The sequence below is a fragment of the Cryptomeria japonica genome, chromosome 10, assembly GCF_030272615.1.
Source record: "Cryptomeria japonica chromosome 10, Sugi_1.0, whole genome shotgun sequence".
NCBI lineage: Eukaryota > Viridiplantae > Streptophyta > Pinopsida > Cupressales > Cupressaceae > Cryptomeria > Cryptomeria japonica.
In genome coordinates this window covers 177,563,773-177,577,258 of record NC_081414.1, presented here as the reverse complement: position 1 = coordinate 177,577,258, position 13,486 = coordinate 177,563,773, and positions in this window count along the sequence as shown.

The window sequence follows — 13,486 nt, the reverse complement described above, 5'->3', positions numbered from 1 at the left end:
AGTTGTCATTGATGACAACTTAGCCTAATTGTTGGTATTGTGTTGTCATTGATGTCAACTAGTATGCAAGTTGATATTACCGATATTGGACATTCTTGGCATGTTGAATTCAACCAGTAACAAATCAAGAGATAAATTGAAGGGAAGACAAACATAACTGAAGAAAACAAATTGGATGGTTTCCAGACCCTATATATTAAAGATGTGAATACTACATCAAGAGAAAAGTGTGTGACCTAAATAAGAAAATGAAATAGTAGCATGTCCTAACTAGTAGAATAGAGAAGTGCATGATATGAATCTAAAGACATGCAAATGTGAGAAGGGATGAAATGGTTAGTTAAAACAAGAAACAAGAATAAACACATAAATTACAAAAACCAAGTATATATTCCCAAACTTGACTCCTTCCTTAGATTGAGCCTTGGATGAGGTGGAGGAACCCTTGTGCTCCACTTGATTGGATTGGCTCCTTTGATGTGGATGTGGATTGCTCTCCTTTTCTCAACAACATTGGGTTATTGATTGGATATGGATTTGAGTTTGGGATTATGATGGATTTGGATAGATTTAGATTGGAAAATTGAAGGATTATGAAGGCATTGTGATGGTATCATAGGAAGAAGATAGAAGAGAAATGGGTAGCATAAGATTAGAAGAATGATGTTGTTTTTTGGTGAGGAAATGATCCTCCAATTTATAGATTGGAGGAAGCCAATTGAGAGCCAATATTCATTTGATCATGAAGGGTTAGGATTGGTTTGAGGTAGTGGGAATGGATCAAGGATACCTTGAAGGAATAAAAAAGAATATATATTTTCTTAGGGAAAGGGGGGGAAAGAAATTTGAAATTTCAAAATGAGGATGCATAGGGGGGTTCAAAGAAATTTGAATTTCTTTGAGAGGCTCAATGTTTATGTGACATGAGGGGAATTTAAAATTGGAGAATAATGATAAGTGGGATTATGAGATATTCTAGAAGAATTAATTAGGCTACATGGGAATTAGGAAAAGTGATTTGCAGGAATCACATGACTAGGTTAATTAATTAAAATTAATTAACTAGGTGGGATTAGAGGAAATAATTATTGGAGGGACTTTATAATAATATGGAAATAATTAATTTATTTGATAAATTAATTATTGGACAACAACAACAAGATTAATTATATTTAATTAAAACTTAGTAGAATAGGTATAACACAATTAAATTAGTTAATTATGTTGATAGGCTTAAATTGATTAAATATTGATTTAATTAAATTTAAGTGTCTACAAAATGTTAACCGGTTGGCATATACCGGTAGTAAGTTTGGTCAGTAACTAAGTTGGAACTGACACAATCAAGTGAGTCAGATGCTAACAGAGATAACATGTGGACTCCAACTGGAAAACATGTATTGGTAGGTGAATTGTGTATCGACAAGGTAGTTTCCGATTAGGTCAATATTAAATGATGACCACAAAAATGACAAATCGATTGTAGAGGATTATAGCTCGAATAAGATTGAAAGGAAATAGTTGGATTAATAAAATCAAGGCCGATGAATAGCATTCCCTTTGCTAAGTATAGTGAATGTGTGTTGGAAGGACCAACAATGATGGTGATATTTGATTTTTTATAGGTTGTCAATCCATGAAATGTGATATGATTTGATTTGATACAGATCATGGTTGGTGAAGAAAATTCTAGGCACGTAAATTTTGAATTTTGGTTTTTGCAGGAAAGCATGTGTATAAATATGCAAATCCAAGACTTAGGCTGATGTTGATGGAAGTGTGATTATGTTGGACAAGAGTTTATTAATCTGAATGCAAAAAGTGAAATATTGAATCAATTGAGTGTTGGAAGAAGAACTAGTAAGAAAGGTGTAACCGACAAAGGTTAAGGTAACTAGTAAACCATTACAGAGCATAATAATCTATTAAAGTGGTAGAGACTGAACCGATAATGTAATAGTAGAGAGTGAAGGAGAGCACAATAAGTGTCAAAGGAAATTCAGCAAGGTAAAAACTAAGAAGAAGAGAATTTAGATAAAGAGAACAAAGATGTGGTAGTGAAGAAGCAGTGTGATAGAAAAGAGTTCAATTGGCAAAGTGATTTGTTTTCAAGGGTTAAAAAAATTGTTTGTAACAAGTTCCTCATCATTATATTTATTTTATATCACATTGTACTTAATTGAGTGTGTTGTCAGTATAGGGGTTGTTTCTCCATCAATTGGTGCTCATAATAGATTAGGGGTTGTTACTCCTTTGTGTAGGTGCCCATAAACTACTAGGGGTTGGTGCCCTAAACATTGTAAAACAATTATTTCATTGTGAGGTTGTATTGGAGTACTAGATCTCCAACAACATTTCTCACTGAGCATTTTCACACATTGGGTTTTCCTCGTATATCTAGTGTTATGTGATGTTCTTTTGTGTGTGATTACTTGTTAAAAAATTTCTACTGGTTGCACACACTATTTGAAATTGTTTATTATCACTAATTCACCCCCCTCTTAGTGATATCTTGTGTTCTACAATTGGTATTAGATCAAAAGGTTCCATGTTGGTCAAAGATTTCTCTATCTTGGGTAGATTCTGATTTTAAGAACACAATGGCAAGGAATAAATCCTCCTCCTCCAAAGCTCCCATGTTTGATGGTACCAACTATGCCTTCTAGAGAAGAAGAATGGAAACCTATTTGTCCTCCTTAGGTTTTGATGTTTGTGAAGAGTGGGTATACTATCCCTAATGCTCCTCCTATAGATCTGGATGCTAAGAAGGAGTATGAAAATAATGCCAAGTCCAAGCATGATATTCTCAATGGATTGTTTGATAATGATTTTGTTAAGGTTATGCACTACTCATCATCCAAGGAGACTTGGGATAAGTTGAAGAGGTTGTTTGAAGGAGATGTGAAGGTCAAGGAGGCTAAACTACAAACACTTAGAGCTAAGCTTGAAGGCTGGAAAATAAAAGATGAAGAAAAAATTGTTGATTATCTTCAAAGATTTGATGAAATGGTGAACACTATTAGAGGACTTGGAGAGGATATATTTGATGAAGTTATTCTCAAAATGGTACTTATATCCCTCACATCTAAGTATGATACAAAGGTCTTTGAAATAGAAGAAGCCAAGGATCTAAAAACCTTTTCAATGGATGACTTATTTGGCTCCCTAACCCCTTAGGAGATGAGGACAAATGGTAAAAAAACTTCAAGGAAAGAGGTTGCTTTCAACTCCATCAATAAGGGTAAGGAAGAAATTACTCATTGAGAATCTAGTAACGACACAGATATAGTGGTAGAAAACTTTGTAAGGAATCTTAAAAGAGGATATGGTAGGTACAAAGGAAAATTAGCTTTCAAATGTTTTAACTGTAGTAAGATAGGGAATTTTTCTTCAAAATGTCCCTATGGTGAGAATGCTAGAGAGGAGAAACAAAGCACCAGTAGAGCTTCATAAAAAGAAGGAAGCCTACCAATAAGAAATAAGAAGCTACTAGAAGTAGAATAGCTTGTATACTTATGAAGATGATGCTACAGATGAAGAAAGTGTCTAAGAAGATGACTGTTATGAGGATGAAAGAGAAATTAATCTCTTTATGGCACTAGATGAACTGGTTGATGGAGCTAATGAAGATGAAGACATTAAATCTGAAGTGAACTTGGAAGGTGAGCTCATAAATTCTCTTGAGGAGATGAGTAAAACAAGAAGGGAACTCAAAAAGGTTAAGTATGTTGCTTCTAAAGAGCAAGATCATTTAGACAAATCACTCGAGGAGACCAAGAAAATAGTTTTTGATCTAAAACTCCAGTTGGAAGAAGCTAAAAGGATATGTGAAGTTACATCCTCTGATTTGATAAAGAAGGAGAAGGAGCATCAGAATCAAGAATAAGAGATTGTAAGGCTCAAAAAGGAACTTGAAAAGACAAAGAATTAACTAAAGATGAGGAGAAAATATGAGAGCAACATTGAATCCTTGGACAAGATGTTGAGTAACCAGAAGCACTCAAAAGATACCGATGGTATAGGTTTTGAAGAAGGATAGAGTTCTAATAGTAAAGAAACTATTGGCCATTTAGAGGAATTGATTATGTGTTGCATTGATGTTTTGTCATTGATGTCAATACTAGTTGTTTTGGATACTTTACCTATACCCTTCTAGTCCTAGTAGGATGTATGGTTTCTAGTTGGTTCAGATCTGACATGACTCGGTATGCTCCAGTATAATTCGGTTATGGAATTGGCTTATTCATGATACCCATGTTCATATTTAGTTAGTTGGTTTTGGTCTAATGATCAAATGTTATCCTATTTTCTTGGAAGCTTGCTTTGTGGTTTCAACGAGGGTTTCACTAGCAAAGCTTTGATGAAGATCTTTGATGATATGCATAACAATGTTGGTGCAACTTGTGATATGGATTTAGGATGCTGATGGTGATCATGTTTGAGACTTGGTTGATGGAGATCATTGCTTTAGCATATGAACCTATATTGGGTCCCAGATAATCTAGGTTATGGACCAACTTAATGTAATGTGTGGATTGGACCTATCAATATGTTTCTAGGATGTCTTATGGGTTGAATATTATTTGTTTGGTCTAAGGCTGACATGTTTTGTAATTATGTAATTGGTATATTGTCTGGTGGCTGACCTGATTGTTTATGGTTGAGGGTTTGTATATATAAGATCTCATTGTACGATATGGTCATGGGAATGGGATATAGATATGTAATGTGTGAATAATGTAATATCACTTAGACATAAGATTTGGTCAATTATTAGAGATCAAGTTGGGTTTATGTAAGAGAATTTAGTCCTCTAGTATTTAGCTTAACCAGAACTAAACTCAGACATAGGAGATGCTATCTTTGTAGTTCATTCACTCTTCCAAATTATAGTCTGGATTTCTATGCAGTTAGTGAAACTCCTTTTGTGATGAACACTGTACTCTAGGTTGTTGGCCTTCCTACAAGTGCCCTCAATTATAATTCACATACTTACTACAGAAATATTATCTAACTGTGGGTAGGCTTCCCACCATGGTTTTTTGCTTTACTGGGTTTTTAACGTATAAATCTTAGTGTCATGTGGATGGTATCTATTCTCTGATTATTATTTATGCTTTATTGGTTTAACTACTATTTTGGTATTTGGTTTAAGAATTCTGGTATTAATGTTTCAAGTTTTGGTATTAAAGTTTTAATTGCTAAATATTCTAGTGATTTGTGACAACTAAATCATCCCCCCTATCAATTGTCTTCCAATTATTTCAACTGTCTAATAGGCACATCCTACAAAGAGATACAGTTTACTTCTTCAAGTGAAAGTAAAGAAACACAAACCTTAATAGTCATCAAAGCTACTGAGAAGAAGACCTATGTTAAAGCTACAAGAAATTAGTGTGTCAATCAGAATACACAAACTTTGAACTAGAAGGCTCATTCATTTTACCAAAATACTGATCATAAAGGCAAGGCCAAGATTGATGATGAAGGGTTCACCAAAGTTAATAACATGAGAGGAAGACACCCAATGAGACAAAGGTTTGTTGATCCTATTAGAATGCACTGATACTAGGAGTAAACTAAGAGGGGGGAGGTGAATCAACTTACTAACAATACAACAATTAATTCAATTATAAATCTTAAACCAGAGCATAAAATAATGAATAACATAACATGAAAGCACAACACACATAACACCAATATTTGACGTGGAAAAAATGAAAAGGAAAAAACCATGGTAGGAAACCCTACCTAGAATCAAATGAATACTCTGTATTAGTATTGTGTACAATTACAATTGGGGTCTACACTTGCAGAAAGGCCAAAAACCTAGAGTTCTTTGTTTATCACAAAGGGAAGTCTCACTAACTTACATAAACATTGGACTACAATCTAGAAAGAAATGAATTGTGAAGGTAGCATCTACTAATGCCTGATATAGTTTTGGTTAAGCACTGATGTCTACTCTACAATAAAAAACCTTTCCAACCTTTACTAGAATGATATGACTCTATTCACACATAATCCTTTCTTTGATAATGCAGACATAACCATACCATAACCATAACCATGAATAAATCACATATAAATACAAATCATCAACCTTATTAACAAGGTCAGCTAAACCCTAAACCCATAATTACAAAAAATTCATCACATGATACCACCAAACTAGTATTATGATTTACATTGCATAGCATGGACCTAAATTAAGTAACCAAATAATTATATCTGCTAGAAATTCTACTAAGACGAAAATCCAAATACCAACTGGTAGAAACCCATAGTGAAATAACAAAAAGTTTAATCGGATCTAAATAGGACCATCAAACTAACATGCCATCCAATGCAAAGTCACCAAATGTTGTCCCGAGCATGATAGAACCAATTCCATAAGCTGGACCAAAATCTATTGACCAAATCACCAAATAATTCATAACGGTAAAGCTAATCAGGAATGCTAGAAGTTAGTCGGTAAAGACAAAAGCTAATACAGTATTGATATATACCTAAAGTGATAACAACCAGATTACCAAATCATGAACCACCAAAATATAGCAAGCATATAACCATCAAAATAAGCATCCAAAACCGATTCTAGAGATCTGATCATATCGGATTGAAATCATAGCCAAGACCAAGATGATCACCAAGACTAACCGGTATAGTCTTCAACTAGGATACAATATTGACATCAATGACAACACTTAACCAAATTGAGCATATTGGAAATAGATCCAAGGAAAAAATTGTGGTATGTACCTGAATTCCATGGTTATTGTTATTGGTGTAATAAGTTTGGACATAGAATTACTGAGTGTAGTTTGATGTGTAAGCCCCCTCATAGTTTTGAAAGTAGAAACCTATTTGGTTTAGTCTAGGAGATTAATTTTATTTTTCATCAATGTAATAGGTTTGGTCATAGGATTTATGAATGTAGGAGAAGTCTGTTGGTGCCCTCTAATAGATTTTCAAATTCATCTTTCAATGTTAATGTGAAATACTATCATTGTCAAAAGTTTGACCACATTGCAAAGCATTGAAAACTTGGTACATATGAGAAAAAGAAGTCGGTACTAGATCAAAGATTGGTACCAAAACTAGAGCAAAAAATTTTAGCTGACAAGGAGAAGGAAGCCAAACTAGTTTGGGTTGAGAAGGATAAGAATAAAGAAGAATCAAATCTGATCGTATAGACCAGCCTACATGTAGAAAGAAGAAATTTATGGGTTTTAGATAGTGGATGTTTTAATCACATGACCATAGACAAAAATAAATTCATCAAGTTTGAAGATTTGAATGGACATTCGGTGAGCTTTGGAGACAACTCTTCCATCAAGATAAAAGGAAAAGGTACCCTAAACATAGATGGAAAATTGAAGGCTCATGATGTATACTACGTGGAAGGACTAAAGCATAATTTGCTAAGAGTGAGTCAGATGTGTGATAAAGGATACAAATTCACATTTAACTCTACCAGTTATCAGATAAGGAAGGAAAGTACTAGATGGATTATTGCAGAAGCTAAAAGGATAGATGGAAATGTGTACAATCTAAAGGATTGCTTTCAATCCAAATGCATGATGGGAAAAGTAGATGAGAGATGAGTATGGCACAAAATATTAGGCCATATAAACTTTGTTAATCTGGTTAAGGTGAGCTAGAAAGGCTATGTGAGACATATACCACCAATCATCAAACCGAAAAGAACCTTTTGCGATGAATGTCTAAGAGGTGAGAAGACTAAGGTAACCTTCAAGGCCAAAGAACATAATACCTCAAGGGCCTTAGAGATTGTTCATATTGATCTGTGTGGACCAACCAAAACAAGAGCCTTAACCAGTGAGAGATACTTCATACTGTTCATTGATGATTTCTCAAGAATGACATGGGTCACCTTTCTACATGAAAAATCACAAGCATATGAGAGGTTCAAAATATTTAGGAAGATGGTTGAGAAGGAAAATGGATACAAGCTAAAATGTCTAAGATCTCACCAAGGTGGTGAATTCACATCAAATGAGTTTGAAGTGTGTATGGTGAAAAGTGATGATAAACTATTGTAAAACCACAAAGATCCAACTACAAACAATATAGGTCCTATAATGAAACATTCACCAATACCAATAGAGATACCTAAGATCATCTAAATAAATAAAATAAATATATTACCATTCCCATGTCTAGTAAGGTTTCAATATCCATTGTCTTCCTATCTCCATTGATCTTGTTTGATATGTTTTCTCTAATATTTTATGTGTGCATAAGAGTGAGACACAGAATAGAAATGTGGTTGATAGATTGATCGCATAAGATTGATTAGACACCTTGATTCGATGATTAGACAATTAGAAAATTAGGGTTGATAATGGATGAGAGTATCCTCTTATATAAAAGACACTTTAGGAAATGGAGGGATAAGATTGAGAGCTATAAAGATAAATGGTTGGCTAGGATTAAAGGGTAGGTAGAGGAAATAATTAAATGATAAAGGGGTTAGGTAGTGTAGGAATTAAGAGATGAATGACATCTATCATGGGTAGAAAAGGCTAATGAATTAATTAAATAAATAAATATTTATTTAATTAATAGAGAAAGTGGGATTGATTAAGTAAATAAAATATTTATTTACTTCAGGAAAATGAGAATTTAAATAAATAAAAGTATTTATTTAAATGAGGAAAGGCTTAGAAGAGGATTAGTGAATTAATTAAATAAATATTTATAATAATTTATTTAAATAATAGAAGACTTAGGATAAAATAAAATAATTAAATAAATAAAAATATTTATTTAATTAGACAAGACAATTTTAGGTCTCTACATTTTGACCCTCTTTGAGACAATGCATCTTGTCACATTGGCTCAAACAAGATAAGATAAACTGATACAAAGTTACCCCATGGTGGGAATGATATGCCCACTCGAGAGATTGGATGAAACTATTTGAAAAGATCATAGCCAATCTCTCAATAAGAAAGAAAGGCCAAAACAAACTAACAAGATAGGGTGACAATGTCACGTAGGAAAAATACTATCTCAAGAGGAATCAACAAAATCATGTCTATGTCTTAAAAGGCCAAAATTGATAGTTTTGTGATGAACATACGATATCAATTGGATAAGATACTAAGAGGATTCACTCAAACAGGTGCCCTAGGGAGGACAAAATGAAAACAAGGCTAGAATTGGCGATTATGTGATAAAGTCCAAGGGGTTGAGCTTAGTTGGTTAAAGCATTGAGTTCTAAATGTGGAGACCCAAGTTCAACTCCCATGAGGGAAATCTTTGTGGAATTATAAGTTGTGACTCTTGGTCTTCCATTGGTTGTATTTATCACATTGTTTAAAGTGTATTTCTAAGTTGTGACCCTTGGTCTTCCAATTCTTGTTTCTAGTTTGGTGCTCGAAAGGAGCTAGTTTTTGTAATAAGTTTGCTCGAAAGGAACTAGTATTTGTAATAAGTTTTTAATGTGGATGCTTGAATAAAAAAAAATGATCTTTGTGATTCTATGATACTTAATACAAAAAAAATGTGATAAACATACATTGCCAATTGGATAAGCTATTGAGAGGATTCACTCAACAGGTGCCCTAAAATAGGTAGGTTTGCTAAGGTGAGTATAGGGTAAGTCATCGAATTGATAAAATTCAATGAGTGCACTAGCCAAATATGATATAGTGCAATGTGATAAACATATGCATTAGGATGTAGTGCCATGTGATAGACATAAGCACTAGGATAGGGCCTGATGAGAAGCACCATGTGATGGACATAAGTACCACTAGGCTAGGATAAGATAAGACAAGCAACACTGTGTGATGAAAATGAGTACCACTACGATTGACACAATTTATTTGATTGGATGCAAGACTACTTACCCCAGATTGAGTCTAGAGAGTGATTCCTTGTCACACAATGGTTATGAACAGATTTGACTACTGATGACCATGCCATGATAAAGGCAATGGGATTGAGACATGTTATGTATATGCTTGAGATTTGGGAAAACACAAGACTATTAACTACTTTGGTGAAAAGATGGCCCTACATGGTCTACAAGAGGGGACAAATGAGATGATCCAGGGGTTGGTCCTTTGGGAGCTTAGATTCCTTCAAGGCTGGCTAGCTTAGAGGGAGGGTCTTCATCATAGCTCTCTTGGATCCCATTTTGTATTAGTTTTTGTATGATGATGTAGACACCTTTGGGTGATTTTGTAGCCAAATGATATTTTGACATCATTGTATGATGACACTTAATATTATTTTTTGATATACATATGAGATGACATATTCATTGTGGCAGCTATATGCATGTGTACTACGCGATGCTTCTATATGATTTTATGATGATTTGATATGATTCTTATGCTTATGATTATGATATGGATGCAAATATATACATGATAAAATGTAATATTTTTTTATTTTTTTTATGTTTTTTATAATGAGAATACAAATGTGGACATACTATATGTAGATGGATGTTATGATTAGTGACATGTTATGATTATTTACATGATGAGAATACAAATGTATATATGATATCCTAATCAGTGGTGTGAGCAAGATGTAATGCAATTATGATATCTATATGTATGTATAAAATGAGATATGCTAACAGTGATGATGTAGGTGCAAACTACATGAAATGCAGATTTTTTTGGCGTGTCATTATACTCAGTCATGCGATAGTAGGCTACATGAACTCAGGGAAGGACAATGGAGGTCAACAAAGAAAGGGAGATGGAAGATATAAGATATGGAAGTGAAAGAGCTTCTTATTCTTTATCATCATTGAGATTTATTATGAAAAAGAGGTTATGGCAATCGAGGTATAGGTTTGACCTAGAAAGTCATTGTACCCATTTGCATGGAGATTAGACAGTTGCAAACAAGGAATGCCCCAATTCATACTAGACTCATAGTTTCCTCATGTCCTTAGACAAGTGATAGAATTACTAAGAGACAATTCATAGATAGCCAAAATAAAAAAGTTGAACATATCCCATCCTCGCCTTTCTAGTCAAAGACATCCTAGAGATATAATCTCTAGTTAGAGATATCCTAGAAAAGATTAAAGGCATGTCACCAAATTGATAAAATCAAAAGAAAACCAAGACTTGATGCCAACACACATTGAAACATTCAAGTTATTTGTGTTTCTTTCCACATATGTTAACATGTTTTATTTGGTCACAATGTTGTTATCCTAATAAAGGACTGATCATGTTGAAAACCATGTTGTTGCCAAAATCTGCTAAAAGATTTGATTTGTTGAATGGCCACTATTGATTGTGTCTCATCTGAAACTGACTAAATCCATGAAACTGAAACTTTATTGTGGATTGGTGATGCAAGTGACTTTTATTGTGAATTGTGTGTGAAAACAAAGAGGAATGAAAAGATGATGCTCCTCAAAATAGGCGATTCTTAGGGTACCACTTCCATTACTAGACATAGGATTTTACCTCAGTTATAGATTGGACCTAATCTATTATGGAAGGAAAGGGGAAAAAGGAGAGGTTTATTATGAATGGCTAACCAATCTTAGATAGATTAATAACAAGCCATGATGGGAATAGGTAAATTTATTATGGATGGGTAGGTTGTGAGTGTGTGCAAGGCGAAAGGATGAGATGAATCCTGAAGGACAGAGGAACAATGTCTCTATACATGGTGCCAGTAACCTAGTTTTCACCATGGTACTTGCCCAAGGTGCCACCAAAGTGGTTTTCACTATTGGACGTATTCATTTCTCTTTACTTTTTTTGATTTTTTGTATTTTGTCACAAGGTGTTTGTTTGCTAGGTTTTCACCAAGTAACAATTTCTTGTAGTTTTATGATTTTTTTTGTAATTTTTTTATTTTTTGTATTTTTTAATTAGGATATTTTGAAGGACTATGTGTAAAACCTGTGAAGGTGCATGTTGTTGATAGGATCTTCCAAAGGTTCTCCATCTAGTGTTGAGAGATTATATGCTCCTGACCCATAAACTATTATGATGACGTAAGGACCAAGCCAATTGGGCTCAAATTTAATTCTTTTATCAGTCTTGTTGATTTTTGGGATTTTCTCTGAGAATTAAGTCACCCACCTCAAATATGGGAGGCTTTACATTATGATTGTAGCTACAATTCTCCTTGACTGAATGATGTGTAGCTTGAGTGATTTTCTTCCTTGACAAAAGAATTGAGATACAATTACTAGCGTGTGGACTACACAATCCTATACGTGTGTCACCTAAAGAAGTTTGGGCATCCTCGATAACAAATTCCTTTGAGGAAGTTCCATTAAAGGTCCATTGATGTGATGTACCACCAAAAGGGAATGGATGTGTGGAACAAGTAGATGAGGAATGAAGCCTTATGATTGCGAAAGGAAGTGAAAGTAGGATAGCATGATGAAGACTTAGGATCAACAAGTACTTTTTTTGACTTGAAATTTTAGAACTTTTGCCCCTAGTTATTTTGATATTAGGGGAGATCAACTCTTGTTCTTTTTTGTTCATAATATTTTTATCCTTGAATTTGATTTTTGCAGAGTCCATTATCTTTTGATTTTTATTTGGACTAAAGGCCTTTTCTTTAGTTTTGACTTCTAGATTTTTCTTTTCAAGGCTTTATTTTTTATCCCCAATGAGCAAGGGATGTTCTGATTCTTATTGATCCAAGCCCAGGAGAGGAGTGGAAATGGAATGAGTGGATGAAATGGTAAGGCTATATGATTTCTCAAGAGGCATGGCAATATATTCAATAGATTATTTGTTGGAACTACTCTTAGGAAGGACTATTGATATCAAGAGTTGCTTGCACCACTAGAGATTTGCATTCAGACTAAGTAGCCACAACACTAGGTGGTTAATACCCAATTCCTTGATATTAAAAATTATTTGTAGGTTGTTCCTGTCGACTAAATGTATTAGGAGATAGTGGGAGTTGATCAACATGAGAGATATACTCACCACATCCCATGTCTTTAACTTTGAATTTTTCTTTGAACTTTGCTTGCTTTGATGTAGAAGCTTTCAAGGATTCTGGATCCACATATGATGAAGATGGAACAACTTCTTGATTGACTGGGATTGTTATTTATGATCTACATTGCAGGTTATTACAATATATGAATGGATTCAGATCACTTTTGATAGTCACTTCAACTCCATTGTGTGGGAACTTGATACATTGATGATATGTTGAGGGAACAACTCTCATTTAATGAATCCATGGGTGTCCCAAGAGTATATTGCATGTGAGCTCTAAATCAAGGACCTGACACACCACATCCTTTATAACTGGCCCAACTAAGAGGTAAGGTGATTGTGCCTTTGGATAAGTGCTCTTTGTCATCATATGCTTTAATGGTGATTCCATGTATAGAATTCACAACCTTTTAGAATATCCCAATTGTTTAATAGTGTTCAACATACAAATGTTCACACCTGCTCCTCCATCTATCAAGACTTGTTTGATGTGGTTTTTATAG